We start from the raw sequence: 26,620 nt of genomic DNA on the forward strand, positions 1-26,620 counted from the left end.
CCATGGGAAATCATCTTTTTAAGTGTGATTGGTGACATACGCCAAAACGACAATACCTGCTTTTGTTCAACACATTTACAAGTAAATTTTGGCCTGGAAAGCTGAATTAAATCCCAACCTAAAAAAGATAAGAGGTATTGACCTTCTTCTCTTATTACACTTTATTATATAATCAGCATTAATGTTAGATCATATGAGTGTTGGGACTTTCTTTTGAGTTTATTTCCATATGTTATTTCATTTTTTTTCATTAAGGTATGGAATATATTGGGGGTGCCTGGGTGGCTCAGTCGGTTAAGTGTCTGACTTCAGCTCAGGTCATGATCTCTTGGTTCATGTGTTCGAGCCTTGGGTGATGCTGTGCTGACAGCTTGGAGCCTGGAGCCTGATTCGGATTCTGTGTCTCCCTCTCTCCCTGCTCCTCCCCAACTTATGCTCACTCTCTCTCTCAAAAATAAATAAACATTTTTTTTAAAAAAAGGTATGGAGTATATTGGGCCAATGTATCTTTTCCCAACTGGTAATTTTGAAACATTCCCTGGAACTTAGGTCTTTAAATATATATAAACTTCTAAAACATGAAAAGCAATGAACATAGGCGTCATAATATTTGCCTGGAAACTTCTAATTAAAGTGTCATAAGTGGCAATGCCATTTTTATCATCAGAAAACATTGCTTTCCAAATTCAAATTCTGCCCATCATCCATTAAATCATCATAAAACAGGTCAAATAGTTGCTTTTCCTGGAGATTCCAAAGCAAAAATTCCTATTTCATACCCCTCAGGACAGTTCTTTTTTCCAGTGTGCATTTGGAGCCTTTCATTTCCCTGAGGAGTATATACCCCCAAGTTAGCCTCCATCTTCTTTTGAACGGGATGTTCCTACAAAAGGCATGAGGGGATTGCTGCTTATGGCAACACTCATTCAGAGTGAAACATATGTTTTTGTTTGTTTGTTTGTTTGTTTGTTTTTAAAGTAGTATCTAGGGGCGCCTGGGTAGCTCAGTCTGTTAAGCTTCCGAATTTGGCTCAGGTCATGATCTCATGGTTCATGAGTTCTAGCCCCGCATTGGGCTCTGTGCTGAAAGAGGTTGGTGCCTGCTTCGGATTCTGTGTCTCCCTCTCACTCTGCCAGTCCCCTGCTGGCACTCTGTCTCTGTCTCTCTCAGAAATAAATAAACATTTAAAAAAATGTTTTTGAAAGTACTATCTTTTAATTAAATTGGCCTAGGCAAGGGTTTGTCTTGCTAGTTTAAACAATGATTATCCCAATTTGGACTTAGGAGGTTATTGTATCTTATCTGAGAAAGGCAAAGAGAGCGTAAAAAATTGACCAGAGTTCCCTTCTGTCTCTACGTAGTTACAGCAGTTATAAAAGGAGATAAAACTGATTGTGTTTTTTTTTTTTTAGGTCATGCTTAAGCTAAATTTAAAATATCTGCTCAAAAATACAGGGCATGCCAAAAGAGAAATGTGCCACTCTTCCAGTTTGTTATTATATTCCTACCTTCCCTCATTAGCTTAACTTTATTCTAGAAAAAAAGGGAAATGAGCCTGGTATTAACTGAAGTGGTTTAATTAACCTAAAAAGTCTTGCATTTGAATTTTGCCTGCATCTAATTTTTTAATGAATAAAGGTCTAAGGCATGGTATTATTTGACTTTCTTTGGACAGATCAGTAGTTGCTTGCTTTTGGCATTACCAGGAGCAGCGGCTATATACTGTCTATGCAAAACCTTTTATCTACAGATTCTAATTATAGCAAATTAGAATTAATATTTATTAATATTAATAAATTCTACAAAATCTAATTTTTGGATGCTCCATGAAGAAAAGCTTGAGTAGTCCATGTTTAATTGCAATGGGAATGATGTAATCAAGTCACGAATTGGTGCCTTCCTTGACCAAACTTTTTTCCATGGAAAATACGCAGTAATGCAATGTCAAGTCTGGCGGTTGTCCTGATTCAGTTTCTTTCCCCTGATTTTCTATTGGTAGCACATTTTGCTGCCCTTGAATTTGTAGCAGATTGCAGTGCGATGTACTTTGGTACATACTGATGATTTCTAAGTGAGGGAATGATTTATGAGCAATAAAGCTCTGTGAAAAGCCTGCATCTCATAATTAGATAAAATGCACAGAATCTCACAGTTACTAGACGCTGTCACCAAACCACACGACATTTTCCAGGTCGATTTGCTTTTTAGGTCGATTTAAGTTTTCAGACCAAACATTTTGGAGTTTTAGAATCGTTCAAGTTGCCTGATTCTGAAATAATGACAGATGGGTTACTTCCATGAAGGCACACAGTGGTGGTGAACATGAAACTGGAGGTAGGCACGTCTCGTGGGGCAGCAATTATGTAGGGTGTCATTATGTTGGAAGCCCTTGGATTTATCATTCTGGTCTTTTTGAGGAAAAAACTAAAGTGGAACATAAAGACGCTCTGCCAATAACCCTCTCTCAAATATTGCTTATAATTCTGACTTCTTAATCAAGGATAAGTAAGCTAATATTATTAACTGTTTTCTCAAACTTTACGTACATTAGAGTTTCTCTAAGTTCTCATAGGAATGTGTAAGACAGATGATATTACTCTGATTTTACAAGTGAAGAAATCCAGGACCTCAGTTTCAGTATTTTGCCAAAATCAACCCCTTAGTCAATGACTGAGCTGGCATTTTATGCCAGCTTGACTCCCCATAATTTCTCCCCCATCACATCACCATTTAATTATGTTCTTCATTGCCCTGAACTTTGCAAATCTTTCCTTTATTCTGAGCAGCTATTTTGACGCTTTGAAGGGGTTACCTAATGCTATTTTGACATTCTTAATATGTTTGATCTTTGCAGAATATAAAAGGGATTTCAGGCAATTTAGCAACCGTCTAAAATGAATGAGCTGCTGAATAATGCCAGCCTCATTTTCTCGTGTATTATATCAGCAGCCTCACCTTTCAGGGTTTTTTTTCCCCCTAAGTTCAAAGACTGTCTATTATTTTGGTTTCTTTCCCTAAGAAGTTTTGATTTCTTAGTATGAATGCCTTTTGACCATGAACATGTCACTTCCATTACCTGTATTTCATTTCTAAATTTCATCTATTTGACATTGACCCGTGCACTAAAAATAGCAACTGATCCATTCCATGGAACCACTAAAGAACAAGCGCATTAGAGCTCTCTTTACTAAAAACTTTTCATCCTTTTGCTACTAGACTATAGATGTGATTTTCCATTGTTTGATAGTGTAGTTATCAATTCTCCCAACCACCAAAGGGAAATTTGGACCAACTAAATAAAACAGTGGAGTGCCCTGGAGTAGGTTTGGGTTGATATTGACAAAACATGTGATATCTAACCCTCATCAAGGACTTCCTGTATGCCAAACATTCTTCTACGTGTTTTGTATGTTGTATTTTCCCCTTGTAACACCATTTTCCCTCATAGCAACCCAGTGTATTAGACACTATCATTATCTACATTTTACAAATGAGGAAGCTATGGCTCCAGCATCAGGCTGCCCAAGATTATAGAGCCAAGAAGTGGCCAAGCCAGAATTGCAAGACTGCCTAAAGCCTAGCCCCTGCATTGTGCACAGGTGACCTGTGTAGCTGAAGGTCCCTATTTCACTGGAACTTGTCTGAAGCTGTCAAAAGACATATCATGAGAGGAGAACAGTCTCTCTTTATAAGTCAAGATAGTCTAGGTATGGTAGCAAACAACCATAATATCTCAGGAGGATCTGAGTTATTTCTTGTTCACTCAAAGTTCATCTTAAGTCCCGGAGGCTCTCCAGGCAGCCATTCAGCAGTCCGGGCTCTACAGGTTTTGTAGGGACACCATCTGGTCAAGTGTCTGCTTCCAGGACCACCACAACAGAGGATGGAGCTACTTAACTTGTGCACTCATCTCAGCCTCTGTACATGTCACTGGCCAAAGCTAGTCACTGTAGTCCCCATATGCCCAAGAAAGGAAAGGAGATCTGCACATCCATGAGTACAAGTCGTACCTACCACTGTTCCTAAAGGAGTAATTTTTTGGTGTGTGTGTAATTCGAGTATATTATAGACTATTATAGACCCCTTCCCGTCCTTTCCTTTTCATATTACTTGATATTCATTTAATCTCATCATAAATTAGGATGACATCGTATTTTAAACAAAGATAGAGAGGAAAGAAATGGACTTAACAGCAGCCCTGGTAAAAACTTAGTGGAGGGAATTGACAGCATTTACTAAGATGAGGGATAAGTTGTATTACAGCCTTTAGCTACCATATTTACATTCTTTCTGAGGATACTCACCAACCTACATGTGATAGTTCAGCATTTTAGAATCGCGTACTAAATTTTCAGTAGTCGGGGTGCCTGGGTGGCTCAGTTAGTTGTCCATCAGACTTTGGCTTAGGTCATGATCTCACTGTTAGTGCGATAGAACCCTACAGCAGGCTCACTGCTGTCAGCACGGAGCCCATTTGGGATCCTCCGTCTCCCTCTCTCTCTCTGCCCCTACCCTGGTGGCACTATCTCAAAAATAAATAAACATTAAAATAAATAAAAATAAATAAATTTTCAGTAGTCAAATCTCTACAGATCCTTTTATAGGACATTAGGTGACTATATGAATAATTATCTTTAGAAGAATAGATAAACCTAATTTGAAGACACTTATTTATCCAGAATAGTCCAAAGAAGTATGAAACACCACTATAGAAATTTAGGTCATTGATGATATAAATTAAGTCGTGTGTTTATAATATTCACTTAGGCAGTAGTGTGTTATGATAAAAATGTAAATTTGAAAACAGAATGCTTGGATTTGAGTCTCAATTTTTCCAACTCCCACGTGTTCCTGGTCAAATTGCTAAACCAAGTCTAGGGCTTGCTTTAAAATGAAGATAAAAATGCCCCTCTTTTCTACCTAATAAGGCTCTTGAATCACTCTCCTCCCCTGTTGTATATTCTGGGATCACCCAACCCTTTTTATTTTTACATGTCAGGAGCGAGGAAAGTAATATCAACAGGAGGATGTTGCAATTTCTGTACAAACCCTAAATGAACTTCTAAGGCATCAGGACCATACACAGAAGCTCTTTGTTAGGCAGAAAGGCTGGAAGGGAAATCAGACAAAGCCACGTGAATAGGATTCAACAAGTCTGCAGAGCTACCGAATAGGCAGGATCACCAATGCTTTCCACCTCATTCTTTCCAGATATCATTTATTGGTTCCAACTCCAACTTCTTTTCAATTCATGTCTCTCTTGTGGTCACAAAATTAGAGATGATCTGCATTTCCCTTGCTTAATTTTGTCTCTTACCTTGCAAAGTCTTAGATCTGTACTTGTTGCCCACACTGCCCCGTTCACACATCTTAGTTCTACTATAGTCACCTTGACACACTTAACCATCCCCACTGCTACCCAACTCGCTAACGTTTTTCTGTTTCTCCTTAAAGTATACCACCTTCCAACATATTGTCATAAGGCCCCAATCATTTAATGAATGTGAAGTACCTTATGAACCTCAAACTTCAAACAAATGCCAATCATTGCTATGATTTTGCCATGTTTCTTGTCAAATTGCCCTGCTCCTTGTTAATCTGGTGGATTGATTTGTATTTGCCTAAATTCATGCAAATGGTATTTTATTCATGTCACTTATAAAGTAATTATTTTACTTGGATGTTTTTATACTTATACGATCAGGTAAACTTACGATTTTCTTAGAACTTTCCAGTTCATATGTAGAAGTCTCATTTTTGGTTTATTAAATTTTATTAATTTATAAATTAGCTAATTTTATGAATTGGTAAGTCAGAAAAGGCACATGAGAGAAATCCTAGGTGACTACAACAGAAAGCACAGCTCATTAAACTGTTTTGACAAGTGTAACTTAGTTTTAATTTTTTATGATAATATTTAATAGTACATGAATAAATTCACTTAGAATTTAATTTGTCAAACTAATTAAAGTCTAATACCATTAGGCCTTTATAAATCTTCGAAAAGTGTTTGTTTGAATAAGAGATTAAGTCGTCAGGCTTTTGTTTAAAAAGAAAATGTCTATGTTTGTGACTAAAAACATCATTTATCAATGATATTATTAAAATCTGACAAAGCATTAACCATCGTTTTGCTTTAAGCAAAGTCTGTCATGTATTTGATTACATGTTTCAGTGAGGTATCTTTCACAAGGACTAAGGACTAAAATTTTTGATCATACTAATTTATGGATTAAGTATAAATAAATAAATAAATAAATATGGCTAATAACAGTCCAGAGTTATCATCCAGAACTTTTTCTACCAATTCCAACACTTCAAGACAAAAACAAGATATTTGGATTTACTTTACCTCCTTTTTAAAACTTCACAATTGTACCAATTGACGACTGTATTTTCCTTGCTATTTGAGATACACTACTGACATTCTGATTTTTTAATAGATTTCTAAGTGGATTTAATTATCATTACAGAGAATTAATATTAAAAATAGCTCCTCCAGAGGTACGTGGAGGTCCATTAAGTGTTGGACTCTTGATCTCAGTTCAGGTCTTGATCTCAGGGACTTGAGTTCGAAGCCAGTGTTGGGCTTCGTGCCCAACTTAAAAAAAAAAAAAATAGTTCCTCCATATGACATTCTAATAAATCTGATCATCAAAAATCCAATTTGCAGCTGTATTTAATTTCTGCCTCTCCCTGGTGCCTTTTACCCAAGTAATTTGGATTTTTTCCCAACTGCCTTTCGTTTTTGTAATTTATTCCCAGTGACACTCTACTCAGAGAGGCTTTTAGCTCATTTTCAATGTTTCGTTTGCTACCTTCCTGGTCACTTGACCTCTTGCCTGAATTTCCACTTGATTCTGCAGATATCCACCAAAGAAATTTTTCTTTCATCATTTCAGCTCAGTCCAGAAATTTCGAAGGCTCAGGTCAATCTATTTAAAATTCTTAACTGGGTCTGGCAGTTCTAGCAAAAACCCTCCCAAGGCTGCTTTTACAACCTCCCCATCTAGGGAGCCCAACACTGGTAAGACTGTTCCGGCCACATGGTCTCAGTCACCGACCCCCTGACCTGAATTACTTCCATTACTGCACCTTCTCTTGGACATGTGCCGCGGGCCTGAAATAACTTCTCCTTCCTGTTGTGGTTTTGTAAATCTTGCTGTGCAGATTCCCACCATTTATTCAAATCCTTTCCTCATCAGTCAACCAATCAATGAAGTAAAACATTTTTAAGAATGTAAAAACACCACAGTGGTAAAATAGTTACAACATAGGTAAAAATTTTAAAAACAGGAAACATAAAGATGTATGTGGAAAACATAGTAATTAAATTAGTAATAAACTAGTAATTAAATAAATGCAAATTACTGTTTGTCTTCTCTTCACAAAATTATGTAAAGGGACATTTGCTTTCCCTGGGAAACAAAACATACAGTATTAAATTAGAAGAGACTTATAGACCCATCACTTACTAGGTTAGAAAATTGACCTCCTACTAGGACAAATAAACTCATGCAAATGCATGTGCAGAAATGTAAGTTTCTTTGATGTAAAATGTATTCTTGTTCACGTAAGACAAATGGTCCCTAGGAGAAGAAAGATTGCTACATATCGGTGTGTGAGAATCAGAATCTGGGCGGAGAAGAAGAAATAAGCTAGAAAATTTGAGCTAACAATGTAAGGTACTGTCACATATGCAGAAAGTGCTAGGCGAAAGGAAGGAAAGGAAGTGAAAAGGAAACTGAAAGGAAGAGCAATTGAAATCTTATACTTAAAGATTAACCTGAATACAATGGAAGAAAATGAAGGTTACACACTTAACATGTGAAAGTTTAGTTGTATTTTGGACCATTTAAACCAAGGTTATTATAACGCACCACTCATATTTCACATTTTTATTTTTTTTTTAATTTGAAGATATACTCTACTTTGACTAACAACATGGGGAAAAGACACTTTTTCCTCTCCAGATGTATACAGCTGATAAGAAGGATTTCAAAGAGACAATTCTGCCTATAAATGTTCCCATGAGAGTAAGACTTTCAGTTTTATATTTAGTCTTTCTATTGCATGTGCTTAAGATCCGTCTTACCCTGGGGCGCCCGGGGTGGCTCAGCCAGTTGAGCATCCAACTTTGACTCAGATCATGAATGTGCGGGTTCGTGACTTTCAGCCCCAGGTGGGCTCTGTGCTGACAGCTCAGAGCCTGGAGTCTGGTTCAGATTCTGTGTCTCCCTCTTTCTCTGCCCCTGCCCTGCTCACGCTCTGTCTCTCTGTCTTTCAAAAATAAATAAAGATTTAAAAAAATTCAAAAGAAAGATCAATCTCACGCCAAGCTCTGTCCAAGTCACTAGGATGACATAATGGGGACAGGAATGAGTGCTCCCCGCATTTTGGCAAGGACCACAGTGCCAGATTCAGAGACAAAAGAGGTAAGTAACAATTTGCAACTGAAATTGTGCCTGGGACGTTTTCCTTACACTACCCTAAACCTGTCTCCACTTACTGGAATCAATATGCAAAGATACATGAGTCTTCTTCCCGTTGAGAACATTCAAATAGTCCTTTTCTGCTGTGTTTAGGAAACACACCAACTGTGTTTCCTAAAACTAGTGAAACAAATCCTTATGTTTTATTTCCGGGAGAGTACCTATCATGTGAGTAAGAGTGTGCAATATTCTTTCTATAGAGCGTGATAAAATTGCTTTGATAAAGACACAGCAGCCATCTCGATGTGTGTCTGTGGACTGAATCCATAGAATGAACAACAAGGTTAGAGTGTTTTATTGGTTATTTTCTATTTTCTCATAGGTTTTTCTATGGCTTTTATTTAATGTGTTATTCCTTATAATGTTTGGGCAAATGGCAGAGATATCTGAAAAGACTCTTTTTATATATTTGGTTCAGTTGTGAGTTTTCTCATTGATAGTTTTGAAGTGTGACATTTACTTAGCTTACATGTATAAAGGTTAGTCGTAATAAGTTTCCTAATCCAAGAAATGAGGGCAGATACTCTGGATTTCTTATAACGTATGGGCTGATATAAAAAGCAGCTGATAGTACACTCATCTTTTAGAAAACAGGGCAATGGGGTTGGATTTGAAAGTATATATTACCTCAAGGTGTCTTAGAAACTGTCTTCTTCTCTTTCAAAATATTCTGTATTCCCTCAGAGGTTTTTTTTTTTTTTTTTTTTTTTTAATTATACTGTTATGGTTACCATGTTATAGTAACAATTAGTTTTTAGATGGCTGTTTCCTCTACTAGAGGTGAGCCTCTCTAGAGGTAACTTCATCCTTCCTTCCCTCCTTTTTCTTTTCTTTCCTTTCCTTTTCTTTTCTTCCTTTCCTTTCCCTTTTGTTTTCCTTCCTTCCTTCCTTCCTTCCTTCCTTCCTTCCTTCCTTCCTTCCTTTTTCCTTCCTTCCTTCACTTCTTTCTTTCTTTTTCTTTATTAAAAATTATTTATTTATTTATTTACTTGTTTATTTATTTATTTTACCTTTTGACCCCCTTCACCTCTTTCTCCACAGCCCCTGCCTGTAGCAGCCACCCATCTGTTCTCTGTATCCCTGAGCTTGGGTGTTTGTTTATTTTTTAATATTCCACATAGATACTACCTCAAGATGTCCTAGAACTTTTTTTTAAAATAATGAATTAGATACTAACAATGCATCAAAGTTTATCTAAGCAAAGAATTAATTTTTTTCTATCAAAATTTAAACACAGTGTTATAAGAACACAAGCCCTTACAGTCCTCTCTAAAATTCCTAGGGAAAAAAGTCCTTTGAAAAAAAATTAAGTTTATTTACTTATTTTGAGAGAGACAGAGACAGCAAGTCTCTGAGAGAGAGGCAAGGGACGGGGGAGAGAATCTCAAGCAGGCTCCACACTGTCAGCACAAAGGCCATTGTGGGTCTGGAACTCACGAACCATGAGATCACGACCTGAGCTGAAATCAAGAGTGAGACACTTAACCAACTGAGCCACCCAGGCACCCCAGAAAAAAGCTTCTTAACGAAGGAGGAGAGGTAGCAAACCCCTATGAAGGTGGTGGCACTTGTAGGTTCTGGGGGGATTGTGCTGTGGAAAACAGAATTTTCATCTGACCTTGGATCTTGGAAATGGGTGGTGATGGGGGCAAGGTTTCTATGAGCATAGGCAATGGACTTTGTTGGCATGAGTTCCTTTTTTTCCCCCTTTTTGGCCTAGGGGTGGGTTGCAAGTCTGAAAGAGTGCAGGGTTCCTATAAAAGAGTGGTACTGATTGCACCCAAGAGAACCTGTCTTTCTTTTCCAGATGGAGAGTTGAAGAAATCTGAGAATATATGTTCTAAAAATTCTTAGCATTTTATGGTATAGAAACTAGAGCACCACTGTGCTGAGAAATATTTTAGATCTCAGGATATTCATTTGCTTGGCCGGATATGCCAGTGTGGATGTCAGTGCTGACTAGACATCATAATCACCCGGGAAGTTTTACTCCCTGAGCCCCATCCTGGACCAATTAAATCAGAATCTCCTCCTGGTGGGCCCAAACATCAGTGGATTTTAAGATTTTAAAATTACCCATGTGATTCCAGGACGTCATCATGATTAAAAACCTCTGAATAATAGTGAACAATAAAATGGTACATCTGGTATTAATTATTGTATCCTAATGGCAATAGTATGAAATCAGTACTTAGGGAGCCTATTTACATCTTTATTTTGCATAGGAGGAAGAGACAGGAATATATTTAGAAATCTACATTTTAAAAAGTTTAAGTGGAGCATTAAAATCTCGTTTCAGTGAATGCAGTGTTAAAAAAAGGTAATTAATCCCTCAGCTAGAGATCCCTTTAAGGTAAATTTAAAGTGGCCAATATATGGTTTCTGTGAATTCTCTTACCGCTCAAAGTTTCTGTGATTCCCTGGGTTAACATCTATTTCAAGAAGTTAAAAGTAAAATTTAACATTAAATTGTGACAAAAACCAAAAGTTTAGTTGTGTAAGTTTTAAGAATACTGCTTAAGTATTAGTAATATACTTAGGTATCAGAAATTCTAAACCTATTATGACTATAGACCATTACTCTAGTTTTATGACAATAATTCATTATCAGTCAGCTGTTATTCATATTGTTAATGGTAACTTTAAGGTAAAGTATCCAATATAATGTTCTGACATTGTCAGAAATCTTATATTCTTATGACCTCCCTCAGTTTCTACTTTTCCACAACTCATGTCCATTGTAATAAATTATCTTGGTATTTTCCACACGTGCTTTAAACAAATTTCAAGTGTCTATCACTTTCATTTATTTATTGTTTATTTTGCGGGAGAGCACATGTGAGTAGGGGAGGGGCAGAGAGGGAGAGAGAGAATCCCAAGCAGGCTCCGTGCTGTCCAAGCTCGACATGGGGCTCGAAATCACAAACTTTGAGATCATGATCTGGGCCAAGATCAAGAGCTGGACACTCAATTACCCAGGTGCCCCTCTTTCATTTTTATGTAAAGAAAGTAGAAGTCAATTTTCAAAGTTTAGAAAACATTCTTCATAACCTCCCCCAAATTATATATTCTAGTAATTGTGTTTATCTTTTATAATCAGCTTATATTTTTCACACTAGCTTTAACAAACATGAAATTTGTCTTTATTTCTTTGTGTGTGTGTGTGTGTGTGTGTGTGTGTGTGTGTATGTGTGGTGCTCTTTGGCTAAGGAAGTAAGTCTCCTTTTTTGACACTCAGGACATAAATAAGAACATATAATCATTACACATATTCAAATTCTGTATTAAGTATCAAAGTTAGCAGTGACTATAAATAATTTGCAATGCCCTTTTCTGACCCTGTGATAATTAATTACTCTTAGAAATAAATATTTCCAGGTAATAAATTTGAACTGAAGCCTGTCATAAGATGTTGTGGATAGAAAAAAGGAGTAAAGCATCTCAATCTAAAAAAATCATTAAATATTCCAACAGAGAAGATCTCAGTATGTCATTGATTGCTTATTGCCTAACAGAAGAGGCATCTTTGAAAAAGCACTTTGATTTTAAAATTCCCATTGTATCTTTTATCATTCCCCTTTAACAGTCATGTGGCAAAGTTCAGAGAAATGCAACTAATTGAAGTGGAGATAGAAATGGCTCTAAACAGGCTTAGGGGGTGATCCCACTAGAGAATAAAAAGAGAGGAGACCGTTTTTAAATTTATGAAAACTGAACCGCAAGTGACTTGGACTTTATTCTTTTCTAACTCAGCAACTGGCAAGAAGGGTTTCTTTGGTTTAACTCTGGAGCACGTCTAGAATAGTGATCGGTACTTGGAGATTTTACATTTAATGTTGGTGAGCGTGTCAGCCACAAGCCTTCGAGGTGTGAGGACACTCCAGTGTTCTTGCTTTGTGATCTTAGTTCCTGAAGATGAAACTTGCTGTTTGACTTTGGGAACATAGGTGTCCTCTCTACTTGGATTCTGGTATTGGTGGCAGTGCACTGAGGCTGGAGACCTTTCGGGTCCTCTGATCAGTATGCACCTGTCAAAGCCCAATCATCGTTATTGGTGCTAATGTGTGGGCCCTTCAAGCCCGCTGAGCAGATACTGCAAGTGGAACTTGCTTGTTTGATTCCTTGAATCTGTTCTTCTATAAACACACACACACACTCAGGACTTCTCTTTTTTCTTCAGTTGTTTAACTGCACTATCATAACACTATACCTGATCTTTGAAAAGAGCTATTTGGGATTTTCGGGGACCTCTAGTCAGAGAAGAATGGTGTGCTTTGAAAGAGAGGAAGACAGAGAGAAGGTAACGTTTAATAAGCAACCACATTGGGGATCTTACATATGCTGTTTTATTTCATCTTTATAACAACTCTTGGCAAAGAAAAAATTGCACTGTAGAGGTTTAATAGACAGGGAGGACTTTGTTCAAGACAACCACAGTAGGGGTCAAGACTCTAACAGAGGAAAAGTCTGAAATGTATGAACTGAAAAGGCAGATGAGTTCTCAGCACTCTGATGAGCTAGTGGAGGACCTTCACCTGGGAACACTGGTCAGTGTGGTGAGACCTCATGTTTTTGCTATTTGGTGCTTATTGAAACTAGGTTCCCCCCTCCCCACCCCCCTCCACGTCCAGAGAACTGAAAGATAGGGGCACAGGTGGTTTCTTTCTTGATGGTTATTGTTCAGAAGGATGCTCTAGGTTGAGAAAGATATGCCTGAGTTGTAAAACCAGCAAGAGACTGAGAGAAGTTTTGCACCTCAAAGGGTTTGTAACTGCAAGTTGTTGTGGAAAGTAAATGCTCTTCTAAGAGGGAGGTCTGTGTCCTGTGGTCAGGAAGAAACCTGTGAAAAGTTGAGGGGAAGTTGAGCCTATCTTGATCCTCTTTCAGGTAAATGTTTATTCCTCTTGCTACAAAGACACTGGGGCTTGCAGGTGTTTATTTACCCTCAGTCTCCCAGCTGTTAAACTGTGAAGTTTTGACTTGACCATAATCCTGATCTGCTCCCAAACCGGTGTTATTTCCCAACATAATTTTTTTAACGTTTATTTATTTTTGAGACAGAGAGAGACAGAGCATGATTGGGGGAGGGGCAGAGAGGGAGGGAGACACAGAATCCGAAGCAGGCTCCAGGCTCTGACCTGTCAGCACAGAGCCCCACGTGGGGCTTGAGCTCAAGAACTGCGACGTGATGCCCTGCTCCGAAGTTGGACGCTCAACTGACTGAGCCACCCAGACACCCCTTCCCAATACACTCTTCAGCCTTGTCAAAATCCCAGCAAGGGGAGGACCCTGGGCACACGGGAATTGTCAAAGCTTGCATTCTTAAATAGTTTCCTGAAGCTCTCCAGCCCCTTAAGGGAAACGATCATGTCTAAAGAAGTTTTGTTCGTCTAAAACTATCATATGCCCCACGTTCTCTAGTTTTCACCAATCTGAGTATTTCATGGGCTTAAAAGCAGATGCAACTATAAGTCAAGAGCCATGTCATGCGCCTGCCTGTCGTGTTCTACATTTCTAATAAAGACTTCTTACGGGCTGCACATGATTCTCTTGGAGTGTTTGTGAAACAGCTTGAAGAGTGTTCCCTTTTTTTGCCTCTTACATGACAATCATGTGTGGTACTTAGGAGTTAGGCACCATTTGTGATAAGGGGAAGAAGAAAAGAAGGAAAGTTCAGGAAAACAACTATTAATAAAGGGAGATTACTTCACTCAAATCTTGAAAGCAACAAGGTTGTCAGGGGCCCACAAGGGTAAGGGGCCGTTCTGTTGCAGATCCTAATAAGGATTTGCAGCTGGAAAAGCATCATCTGAGCCCGAAAATTCACATTCCTGTGGCAGGTTGTAAGCCAACAGCCCGGGGAGACTCAAGTCTTCTTCCCAATTGGCTAGTGATTAGGTTTTTCCTTCTTTAAAAAAAAAAAAAATTAATGTTTATTTATTTTTGAGAGAGAGAGAGAGTTCGGGAAGGGCAGAGAGAGAGGGAGACAGAATCCGAAGCAGGCTGTGAGTTGTCAGCACAGAGCCAGATGCGGGGCTCGAACTCAAAAACCGTGAGATCATGACCTGAGCCAAAGTTGGATGCTTAACTGAGGCACAGCTTGCTTTTCACTTCTAAGAATGGAAGGAAACATTGAAGTTTGTCGGCACAGGATTAGCATCCCTGAAAATATTTACCAGTTTTCACTTTAATAACATTACTCTTGATTTATAGTTTGTCAAAAGACAACCATGTTTCTTTCAGGGTTTTTGATGACAGAGAAAGACACCTCTTACCCCCTCAGTGAAATCTCTTTTTGAATTAAGTGCCAGGGCTATTGACACCTTCATCTTTCCCAGTCCATAAGAAAAGTTTTCCCAGTACTGTAAGAAAAGTTGCTCATTCTTCCTAGGTTTTAATCTTAGGATAGATGAAAGACAAAACAATCCCTCCCCACCTTTTTTTGGACAATAAATGCATCAAAAGCGTAGAAAATTACAGCCAAGTGCTCTAATCATGGCTATCAGTTATTTATCTCAACTTTTCCAGAGAATTGGGATTACCAGCTTTTCTTCTGTGAAAAAAGGGTCATTTTCTTTTATAATAGTAGTTATGAACTCCTGGTTGGATTTTAAGTGTCAGGCAATGGTTTCCTTAGGATTAGGTTCAGAATATTTTTACTTGAATATGCCAAGATTCTGGTAATCCTCAGACAGGAGAAATTAAAAATGCTATTATTTAAGAAATTTTATTATTATTGAGCAGGTAGAGTGGAAAATGGAAAGGAAACACTTGGAATTTTATGAGCTACAAGCAGCCATTTTCAAGGACTTTGAACCCAAGGAGGAAGATTATTGTGGGTGTGTAGGAAACATGTCTATTTCAAAAGGATACCAGAATTAGGCAACATGTACAAGCACCGCTTCAATTTTTTAAGAGTTTGGGGGAAATAGCAGAGTTAAAGAAGGTACATGGGCCTATCAAACACATTTAGTGTGAATTAACCTTTAGTTATTGGTATCCACAGGCCCTTCTTAATTGATCATCTGCAAATGATGCTCCTACTTTGCAGTGAGATTCTTCAGGGGAGAATTGGATGATTGGTCCAAATATCTTCTGCTTTTATTTTCGGTCTTTGGCATTCCTTGTAAAGATGCTCATAATTGTATCTAATATTACATATTATCATCTCTTTCTGGAAAAGTGTTTACTCAAAAGAAACAACTTTTATAAACACAAACTATCCACATAGGACCCTTTGATTATAACCCTTTGACCTCACAAGCAGAGTGGCCTGATTTAAACAACATTAGTTTTGGTGATAGTATGTTTTCAATTTCACAATGGTGTGCTACAAATTGATACATTGAAAGATTTTGAATCTGTACTATTTTTGTCCTTCTAGAAGCAAATAGAAATTAAGAAATACCACGGTTATCTTGATGTAAGGATACTTTTTCTCTGGTGATAGTAGAGGGTGAATTACAGGTTCTTCCAGGGATCATGGTATAAATAACAAGATCTTTGCAATGAAGTTTTCCAGTGCGTGTTTTAGAAGGAAGATTTATAGTTTACATTTCCTTGTACAACTTTGTTCTTGGAGGTGATTGCTTCAAATGAGCTACAGAATTTGAGTTTTCAAGAAAAATAAACTGTTATTTATTTTTATTTTTAAAATATAATTTATTATCAAACTGTAGAAGAATAAACTTTTAAAAGTAAACAGACTACAGAGGGATGGGATATCACTTACTTGGATACATAGCTCAATTCCTTGAACCTTGATTAGTTCTCCTCAATGTCTTCGTAATCATATAAACATCATAATGACAGGAAGTGCATGATAGCTTGCCCATCTTCTCCCACGTATGCTCAGTCTCATTAAGAGTACACATGTCTCGGGGTGCCGGAGTGGCTCTGTCGGTTGGGTGTCTGACTCCAGCTCAGGTCATGATCTTGCAGTCAGTGGGTTCGAACCCTGCACCGGGCTCTGTGCTGACAGCTTGGAGCTTGGAGCCTGGAGCCTGCTTTGGATTCTGTGTCTCCCTCTCTGCTCCTCCCCCACTTGTGCTCTGCCTCACTCTGTCTCCCAAAAATGAATAAAGGTTAAAAAAAAAAAAAGAAAAGAAAGGTACAGATGTCCCCAGAGCACTTAGTACGAGTATATTTATTTCCATGCTGCCACAGCACGTGACCCTAAACTCAATGGCTTAAAACAGCACACATGTATTCTATCTCTAGTAATCACAAATCTGAAATGGGCTTCATTGGTCTAAAATCAAGGAGTCAGCAGTGCTGTGTTCCTTTGTGGAGGCTCTAGAGACAGATTCCTTTGCCTTTCTTAGTTTCTAGAAGCAGCCTACATTCCTTGGCTCATGACCCATTCATCCGCAAAGCAAGCCATGGCCAGGTATGTCTGTCCTACATGGTGTGACCATGCCTGTGGCCACATGGACATTGGCTTTTCTGTCTCCTGTTTCCCCATTTAATAGACTCTCATGATTACAGGGAGCCCATCTGGACAATGCGAAGTGATTTCCCATCTCAAGGTTGGTTGATGAGCAATTTGTTTTTCATCTGCAATCTTAATTCCCCTTTTCTGTGTAACCTAACCTATTCATAGATTCCTGCAATCGGGATGTGGACATTTTTGGAAGGCTGTTATTTCAGCCCACCACAACTACAATCATTTTATGTACTTGTTTACCTGTTTTTAGCTGTTTCCTCCCACTGGAATATTAACTCCGTGAGAATAGTAATCATGTCTGTCTTTTTCACTTGCTCGTGCTCAAATACTGGTTGAGTGAAGACTGAATACATGAATGGAAAAGTAAAACATATCAAACATGCTGTTGGTCAGGGTTTAGGGCACACAACACATATTTCTCCTCTTTGCCCCTGTGTTAGGGACCATTTGAGATTTCCACACAGGTTCAACTTAAGGATATCGACAGGTCACCGTGATTAGTGGGGGTTGGGGGTCTGGGCCTGTGGTCCTGCAGGTATATCTGTTTTGCATTCAAAAGACTCCGCTCCCAAGTCTGAAGCAGTGCCGGACAAAGCCTGGCTTGTATTTCAGGTGCAAACCCTGTAGTGCTCAGGAGAGAATCTGAGAATCCTGTCTACAGCACAAACACCTGCAAAGAGGACTGGGCTGAGCCAAGTGCGATCCCTGCTTACAAATTCACCTCAAGATCATTGAAGTTTCTGCGGGGAGAATGAGGGGCCAGCAGACAGGGGCCAGCACTGTCACTCCATGGAGTCCCTCCTGGGGCTGAAGCGAGAGAAAAGGGTGCTGAGTGGTCAACTTTCATTCAACCACATGTATGGTCTCACGCTTTTGCTTTTGCTTTTTTTTCTTATTGATGAGCTTCTTACTCTATATCAGTGCTCCGTGGATAAGTCCTGGCTGGGATACTTTCAGGCTCTCGAAAATATATTCTTGGGGCACCTGGGTGGCTCACTTGGTTAAGCGTCTGACTTTTGGTTTTGGCTCATATCATGATCTCGTGGTTGTGAGATAGAGCCCCAAGGCAGGCTCTGCACTAAGTGTGGAACTTGTTTAAAATTCTCTCTCTTCCTCTCCTTCTTCCCCTTCTTTGCTCGTGCTCTCTCAAAAAAGAAGCAATTGAAAGAAAATATATTCTTTAACCCAGTTACAAAAATATACCTACAATCTATGAATACTCCATACTTTATAACTTGCCTTTGATGGGCCAGAAAACGAATGTCCTGACCAATCTAGAAATGCTTTCAGGTATATAGGGTAATTATCTTTTTGTAGCATAAACAAGAAATATTAAATACAAAAAGATTCAGCATTAATAGGGTGCCAGGGTGTCTCAGTTGGTTAAGCGTCTGACTCTTGATTCTGGTTCAGGTCATGATGTCACGGTTTGTGGGATGGAGTCCTGGGTCTGGCTCCTTGCTGGGCATGAAGACTGCTTAAGATTCTTTCTCTCTTTTATCTCTGCCCCTCCCCGATGGTGCACACATTTATGTGATCTCTCTCTCTCTCTCAAAAAAAAAAAAAAGACTCAGCATTAATTTCATGACGTTTCTAGCTCCCCATTTAAAAATTATAAAATCAATATATAAAATAATTATAATATGATACTGTAATAATATATTCCTGGAATTAGAATATGGACATCTTTATGGAGACATTATTCTACCTGCCACAATTACAATTCTTTTAATTACTTGTTTACTTGTTTTAATCTATTTCTTCCCACTATGGTATCAACCCAGAAATAGTATGTAAGTGGGAAATGGGAATTCAGAATCTTAAATCTTGGAATATCTGAATTTAAAGCCCATGTAACTAAACCATTGATATTATGGATGAAAATCTGAATGCAAAAGATATCGATTCAGTGGCTTACCCACATTCTCACAGCCCCACAGTGGGTCATACCTATAAGTTGGGCTTTCTATTGAGTATTTTTTTTCCCCTCAACTGTGTTGCTAGTGTGTGTCCTTTCTGTCTTGCTTCCTTCCTTTTTTCCAGTCTTCCTTTTATCTTCTTCCTTTCCTTCCTTTGTTCCCTTTATTTCCTTCTTCCTTCTTTCTTTCTGGCATGTGTTAAAATTTTGAAATAAATAGTTGGTTGAATTCATAGAATATGGAAAATATGAAAACTGTAACACTTAAGTATATAACTCTACAATAAATAAGAACACATGTAGAAAAATATAAAACCACTCAAACACACCTTGACTATAGCAACTAATCTTTTTCTACACAGTTTTCCTACATTAAAGCCCAGATTACATGGGAAAACTGTCCTTTGGCCAAAAATGTGATACATTTTCAAGACCTATGGTCTTTCTAGTGCCCCCATGGATTGGCTTTACATACATTATGATTAGAACACAATTATAAAAAGTAACTTTCTGACTGAATATCTTGTTTCTTCAGGCAATCAATTTTTTTCTTTGTGCTAACTATGCATAATATTACATGAAACACCAATATTAAGTCCACTAAAATAAATTCCCTAATAAATAAATGGCATGTGCTATTATATTTGATGATAAATGTTGAACAACTTGTTAGAATTTTTTTTAATTAATTTTATTTTACAGACAGCGTGAGTGGGAGAAAGGGGTAGAGGGAGAGAAAGAGAAAAATCTTAAAAAAAATTTTGTTTAATGTTTGTTTATTTTTGAGAGACAGAGAGAGACAGCATGACCAGGGAAGGGGCAGAGAGAGAGAGAGAGAGAGAGAGTGGAAGAGAAAGAATCTGAAGCAGGATCCAGGCTCTGAGCTGTCAGCACAGAGCCTGACTTGGGGCTTGAACCCACCAACAGCAAGATCATGACCTGAGCCAAAGTCTGTTGCTTATCCAACTGAACCACCCAGGCACCCCAAGAGAGAGAAAATCTTAGGTGGCAGCCTGAAGCCCGACATGGGGCTTAATCCCACGATCATGATCCCAAGATCATGACCTGAGCTCAAATCAAGAGTCAGGTGACTGAGCCACCCAGGTGTCCCTAGAAGTTTTATTAAAATCAAACATAGAAGTACAGAGTATAACATATGTAACTGGAACTGATTTAGTCTCTGAGAAGGCAAATGTTTTGATAAAAATACTTAGTTTTGCCTGAATTGGCCTGTGCTGTGGGATAGAGCAGTTGGTTTCCTGTGTCTAATCTGAAAGCACCAATCTTGTTAAACTATTGAACGCTGAATGCCTTGCCTTTAAAATAAATTATAGGGCTTTATTATTAGTAAACAAAATACTGAGGAAGAGCCCATGGAAGCTGCTTTGATTTCACTATTTCATATTTATATCTTCTGTGACTCACTGTAAAATACATAAACATCCACCTGCATATATTCTATTTATGACATAATTGAGTAATAAGTAAGCTATAAGTGAGTGTTTCTCAAAGGCATTCATAAGTGAAAATTGAATGAATATGAATATATACTTCATAGAATATTTAATATGATTTCCATTGAGGAATGTTGTATGTTAATATGTTCTAAATTCTACACTTTCAATTTCTACATGGTATGTAGACATGTTCTACGATTTCATTTCTGAGCCAGTACCAGATCGTCTTGTGCTATCCTATTCTTATCATGTTAAAAACAAAACAAAGTCAGGGGCGCCTGGGTGGTGCAGTCGGTTAAGCGTCCGACTTCAGCCAGGTCACGATCTCGCGGTTGGTGAGTTCGAGCCCTGCGTCAGGCTCTGGGCTGATGGCTCAGAGCCTGGAGCCTGTTTCCGATTCTGTGTCTTCTCTCTCTCTCTCTGCCCCTGCCCCGTTCATGCTCTGTCTCTCTCTGTCCCAAAAATAAATAAAACGTTGAAAAAAGAAAAAAAAAGTGTGAAAGCAGAGGTGATGTATGAAAATCAAAGTACATGAAACTGTTTGGTTTTTTCTTTATTATTCTTTACCTGTGAACGTTCCAGAAAATGCACTGTTTTTTTTTTTAATTGACTCCTCTTGCCCCTTTCCAACCCCCTTTCAGATGAAGAGTAAAGAGAATAGCAGGGGAGTGTTTCTATAATGCTGCTTTACTCACATAGACCTTCTTTCCTTCTGGAGTGTAGACCCCGGAGCCATCTTGCTCCCCTCCAACCTGCCATGCCCCTGGCATGGTTCTTAACAGTGAACTGGCTCTAGGTGTTAGCAGCAGCAGCTATCAGCCAGCCCCCAAGACCGTTCATCTGCATCTCTATCACAAACTAAAAAGAAAAAGCAGGAGAGGGGCGCCTGAGTGACTGAGTAGGTGGAGCGTCCAACTTCAGCTCAGGTCAGGGTCTCGCAGTTGGTGGATTCGAGTTCCATGTCGGGCTCTGTGCCCACAGTTCGGAGACTAGCGCCTGCTTCAGATTCTCTGTCTCTGTCTCACTCTGCCCCTCTCAGCTCATGCTCTCTCTCTCTCTCAAAAATAAATAAACATTAAAAAAAATTTAAAGAAGAAGAAAAAGCAGGAGTACCTAGTAACAAGCATATCAGGAAGTATTCCGACGCGAGGAAATGGCAATGCCAGATGGGCCACTCTAGAAGCCTCTTCTCCATCATCATCCTCTCCCACGTTCTTGCTCCATTTATTCAACGAGTGTTCGTTGGGCTCCTTTTTCATCCAACTCCTCAAATCCCTCAACTTCGCTGACTTTGTGACCAGCAGGGATCTGTCTTCTCACCTATGTGGCCCATCCTCTCAGGCAGCATCAGTGACTTCCTTTTATCTTTGAAGTTAAGTGAATTCTACCCTTTTTTTTTTTACTTTAACTTTTAATACTTTTCTGTTTATTTCCATTGGTAAAACTAAACAAAAAACATGTTTTTCACTACTCCATAAACAACCAGCAGACACCTGCAGAGCAGGAGCATTCAATCTCAGCATTTACGTGTCCTGTTTTTCTTCCCCAACTCCATCACCAACAATAATCCCTTGAAGACACAATTGCTTCTTCCTTGTATCCCCAGTGGCTGGTGTGATTCATGGAAGGAATGGAAGGCTTGATACCTGGTTGTTGGATGAGTAAGTAGAATGTACAAGTGAGTGAATGGATCATGATTCCTGAGAATTTTCTCCGTACCAGGCAATGTGCTAAGAACGGGAGGTGGGGAATATGGAAATGGTTCTTGTAATCAGCAAATTTACAGTCTCACAAGAATTTCTGGGCCCTATCACTCACCATTTGACAAGTATTTTGATGGTAAAGTGTTTTTATTATAATATAGTAATGAACATCTTACTAAAAATGGTTTTTCTGCACTAATAATTTTGAATTGCTTTCCTGTCATAGAATCCATGGGTCAAAATATATGAACACTTGAAGCTTTAATTATTCATTAGCTCCTTCCTTTTCATGCAAAATAAGAGACTTATAAGTATTGACATATTTTTGTTTTTATCTTTAGCCAGAGGAAAATGTTGTCTTTAGGGGAATATTGTAGTCCTATATATTTTATTTCTGGTCAAATAATTCTACCTGACTTTTTTTTTTCTGGTTATCTTTGATCATTTGTTTTTGAAAACTTCGAGGGAACTCATGGGGGACCTGACAAAAATAATGATTTGATTAATAAACTCATGTGGGATAGACAGATTTGCATAGAAATCACAAAGCTGTTTCTTACACCTGTGTATTGTCAATTTCCTACTTAGCCTCTGGCTGCAAACAACATTTCAATGCTGTCTGTCACATCAACAGGCTCTTTTTGCTTGGTAATAATCTAGAAAGATGATGACATTTGACAGGAAAAAAAAAGCTGATATGAGCAGTGTGCAATATTTCCTTTGTGAAGAACTTGGTGTAATATCCTTCCTCACCTGGTGCTCTCTATGACTCCGGGCTCTTTATTTGAAAAATGAACCACACTATTAAGAATCAAGAGAGTATTCATTAAATCTGAATGTCAAGAAGGGAACTTTATAAGGAACTTTTAATGTTTTATACTTTCGTATCTAAATCAAGATAGAAATAGTAAGTTAGATTTCTTTTTACATTTAACTTGTGCCTTACATTCAGTACTGCAAATATGAAGGAACAGTAATTGAATATTCTGCTATTTTCTTTCCCTACTCTAGACATATATTGTTAATAAGGCAAAAGCCTTGGAGATTCAACCCATCATCTTTGTCATACACTAGACCTGCTAGACCCTTGAATATTGAAAGTTGATATTTCAATATTCTGAAAAAGCAGTTGCTTTTTCAGAAATCCTACAAAGTGGTTGTATTATGCATCAGATGATATTTTTGTAAATTTTTTCTGTTTGGTATTTACCTTCTGCATTGAAACCAGAGTTAATTATTCATTTAAAATATTTGAGGGGCACCTCAGTGGTTCAGTTGATTCAGCATCTGACTTCAACTCAGGTCATGATCTCACAGTTGACGAGTTTAAGCCCCGCATCGGGCTCTGTTCCAACAGTGCAGAGCCTGCTTCGGATCCTCTCTCTCTCTCTCTCTCTCTCTCTCTCTCTCTCTGTACTCCTCCCTTGCTCACTCTCTCTCTTTCAAAAATAAACATTTAAAAAGTTTTTAAAAAGTGTATATGAGGAGACCTTGGATTGCAAATGTCAGAAAACTCCAACCAATCAGGCTTTAACAACCAAAAAACATCAATTATCTTACATGCCAAGAAGACATGTAACTCCAGAAATGGTGGTTCAACAGATATAATTAATATCATAATGAATATAAGCAAGAAACCAGTTTTTATCCTGTCCTTAGCATCTCTAGGAAACTCTCTTTACAGTTACAAAATCATTTCCGCGGTTAGAGACATGACATGTAGACTCCAAAGTTCCTGAAAAAGGACAGTGGTCACCTCCTCCCTGATTCTTTTTTAAAAGTTTAATAAACCTTTCCCAGAAGCCACCCAAAAGGTTTCCCCTCACTTCTCATTGGCCAGTGCTGTGTCTAACACCTATGCCTAAAGCAATCACTGGAAACACAAGGGAATTAAAATGTTTAGCTATAATCCATGGTTCACCCTCGACCAGGAGAACTATTACCCTTCCCTAGATAACACAGCATATAATGTCACATCTGAAATATAATCAGGACTCTGGAATTAAGTAGTTACAGGGATTCAGCTTTTGGTGGGCAACACAGAGGATGTCACGAATTTAACTAGGTTCTGGCCCTGAAAGATTAGACAGTCTAGTGTGGGAAACGGATAAGACAATAAAGGATTGTTAACAGCACTACTTAACATCTATTGTGTGTAGCCCCAATAGATGCATGTAAGTGATGTCACGAAGGTGATGAAGAGAAGCATCTAAGAAGGGATAGCTTATAATTTTACTCATTTTTTAGTTTATTTGTTGTGCAAGAAAGAGAGAGAGAGAGAGAGAGAGAGCTAGTGGAGGAGAGGTAGAGAAAAAGGGAGAGAGAGAATCTGAAGCAGGCTCCACACTGCCAGCACAGAACCTGACATGGGGCTCAAACCCACAAACTGTGAAATTATGACCTGAGCTGAAATCAAGAGTGAGACACTTAACTGACTGAGCCACTCAGGCATCCCTGGAGAGTTTATGATTTCAGGTTGAGGGGAGAAAATGAAGATAGTACAGCTGAGAAGACCCGAAGACAAATATTACTTCCGTGTGATTATGCTTGACAGATTGTGAAAGGTATCTTTCAAAATTATTTTTCATCACTTCAGTCATGTTATCATTTAGATTTTCAAATAACTTACCATTATACTTTTTCTTGGACTATATATATCAACAAGTAAGGTAAATTGAAAGCTTTCTTATAGGGGTCGACTTTGTTATTTCAGACCTGGTGAATTTGATTGACCGGAGTCATGATGACAGTAATGATAGATGATCATGATGTTGATGTGATGGCACTGCTAGTCTGACTGTACGTGACGTCAGATGAGTTGTAGAAACTTTTTGTCCTGGATTTTGAATTGGTACACTGAACATCATTAAGCCTTATGCAGTAAATTAACTCCATTAACGAAATTGTCAATTATGTGTCATATGAATACCAGAAAATTTGTTGCTTGTTTCGTTTTTCTGTTAAAGTTATCATAAAAGGAGAAAGGGTAGATACGATGACATTTTGAATATGTAGCTGATGGGAATAGTTCTTACGCTCATTAAATGCAAGTGCAAGTAGTATTATGATTTGAGACGTATTATGCAACAATAGCCAAAAAAGCCAATTACTGTCTTATGCGATGCATCTTCTCAGTTCCAGGTGAGGCTAGGAAAACAGCATGACAGTTCGAAGAGAAGAAATTTACATAGTTTCAATTAATCACACAGCTTCAGTAAGTTGGTTTAAAAAACTATTTTATCTTTATCTTCCATGTGAATTTATGTTAGGTGAGGATCACCTACCCACTTTCTAATTGATTTGAAATCCTTAGAAACTATATACAATTCATGCACAATGAAGTATTGATCAAGTCTGATATTGATTTGGAAGAAGTCATGGCATAGGAAACTGTGGTGACTAAAATGTAAAGAACTCTATACAGAGCCTTGTATTTGGTTGAGGGGATATGGGCCCCAAAGGAATATTTATTTATTTACCTCCTTCCTTATTGATCTTTTAAATGTTTATTTTTTGAAAGGTAGAGAGTAGGGACAGAAAGAGGCAAAGAGTGAGCTGGAGAGAGGCTGAGAGAGAGGAGACAGGAGATCCAAAGAGGGCTCTGCACTGACAGCAGAGAGCCTGATGTGGGGCCCAAACCCATGAACTGTGAGATCATGACCTGAGCCGAAACCAAAAGTCAGACTCTTAACTGACTGAGCCACCCAGTACCCCAAAAGGAATATTTACTATATATTATTGGTATTTCATTTTGCCATATGGGGGTGAGAATAAAGTAGAGATTTATAGCTATAAGATGACTACTCTTGCCTCTATCTCCGCATCTGTGAACTGGGGCCTCTATCTCTATGAATGTGTGACATCAGAGTCAGGACATGAACCCTAGCTTTATCTCCTTGTTTTTCATTTCCCTCTTCTCTCTCTGTTGTATTTGCACCATTCTTCCTTTTCTTTTCTTCACCTTTATTCTGCCATTTTCTTAGCCCAAATTAGCAAATTTCCTTTTGATCTTTTACCATCTTCTTTATCTCTTCCAAATGAAAAGGCATTAAATTCTTCCAAGCCTCTCAGATGCTTTGATTCATGAATCAATACATGAATCATGTAGTCCTCACATTCAGATAATAGCAATGTTTCTAATATCATATAACTATCTCATTGTGCCTGGTTTTATCAATTTCTAGGAGAAACAGTATTTGGTGGGAAGGAAGGAAATCCGCTCTCATTTCTCTTTTTGACTTTTTGATCAAGAGTTAGTAAATAATAGGCATTTGAAGAATAAGAAATGAGGTTCCTGAATAATTGATTCCATCTCTCTCTCTCTCCCTCTCTCTCTCTCTCTCTCTCTCACACACACACACACACACACACACACACTGAACCATCTCTCTCTCTCCCTCTCTCTCTCTCTCTCTCTCACACACACACACACACACACACACACACACACTGAACATAGTGGCTGACACAGTATTTTCCATATCAATCAGCTATAAAGTTGTACTAAAAATAACATTTAAAGAAATGTTTAATATGTACAATCTGGTTATATCATGGGGCATACAGTTTCAGATTCTACAGAAAACACATTTGAATTGTCACTT

The 26,620-nt window shown here is 38.3% G+C and overlaps 1 protein-coding gene across 2 annotated transcripts in view; it reads left to right on the forward strand.

Annotated features, from left to right (window-relative positions):
* The window catches only part of PRR16 (proline rich 16), a 953,840-nt gene that overhangs the window by 854,973 nt on the left and 72,247 nt on the right, over nucleotides 1-26,620 (forward strand). The window lies entirely within an intron of this gene.

Source organism: Felis catus, chromosome A1 (genome assembly GCF_018350175.1).
Source record: "Felis catus isolate Fca126 chromosome A1, F.catus_Fca126_mat1.0, whole genome shotgun sequence".
NCBI lineage: Eukaryota > Metazoa > Chordata > Mammalia > Carnivora > Felidae > Felis > Felis catus.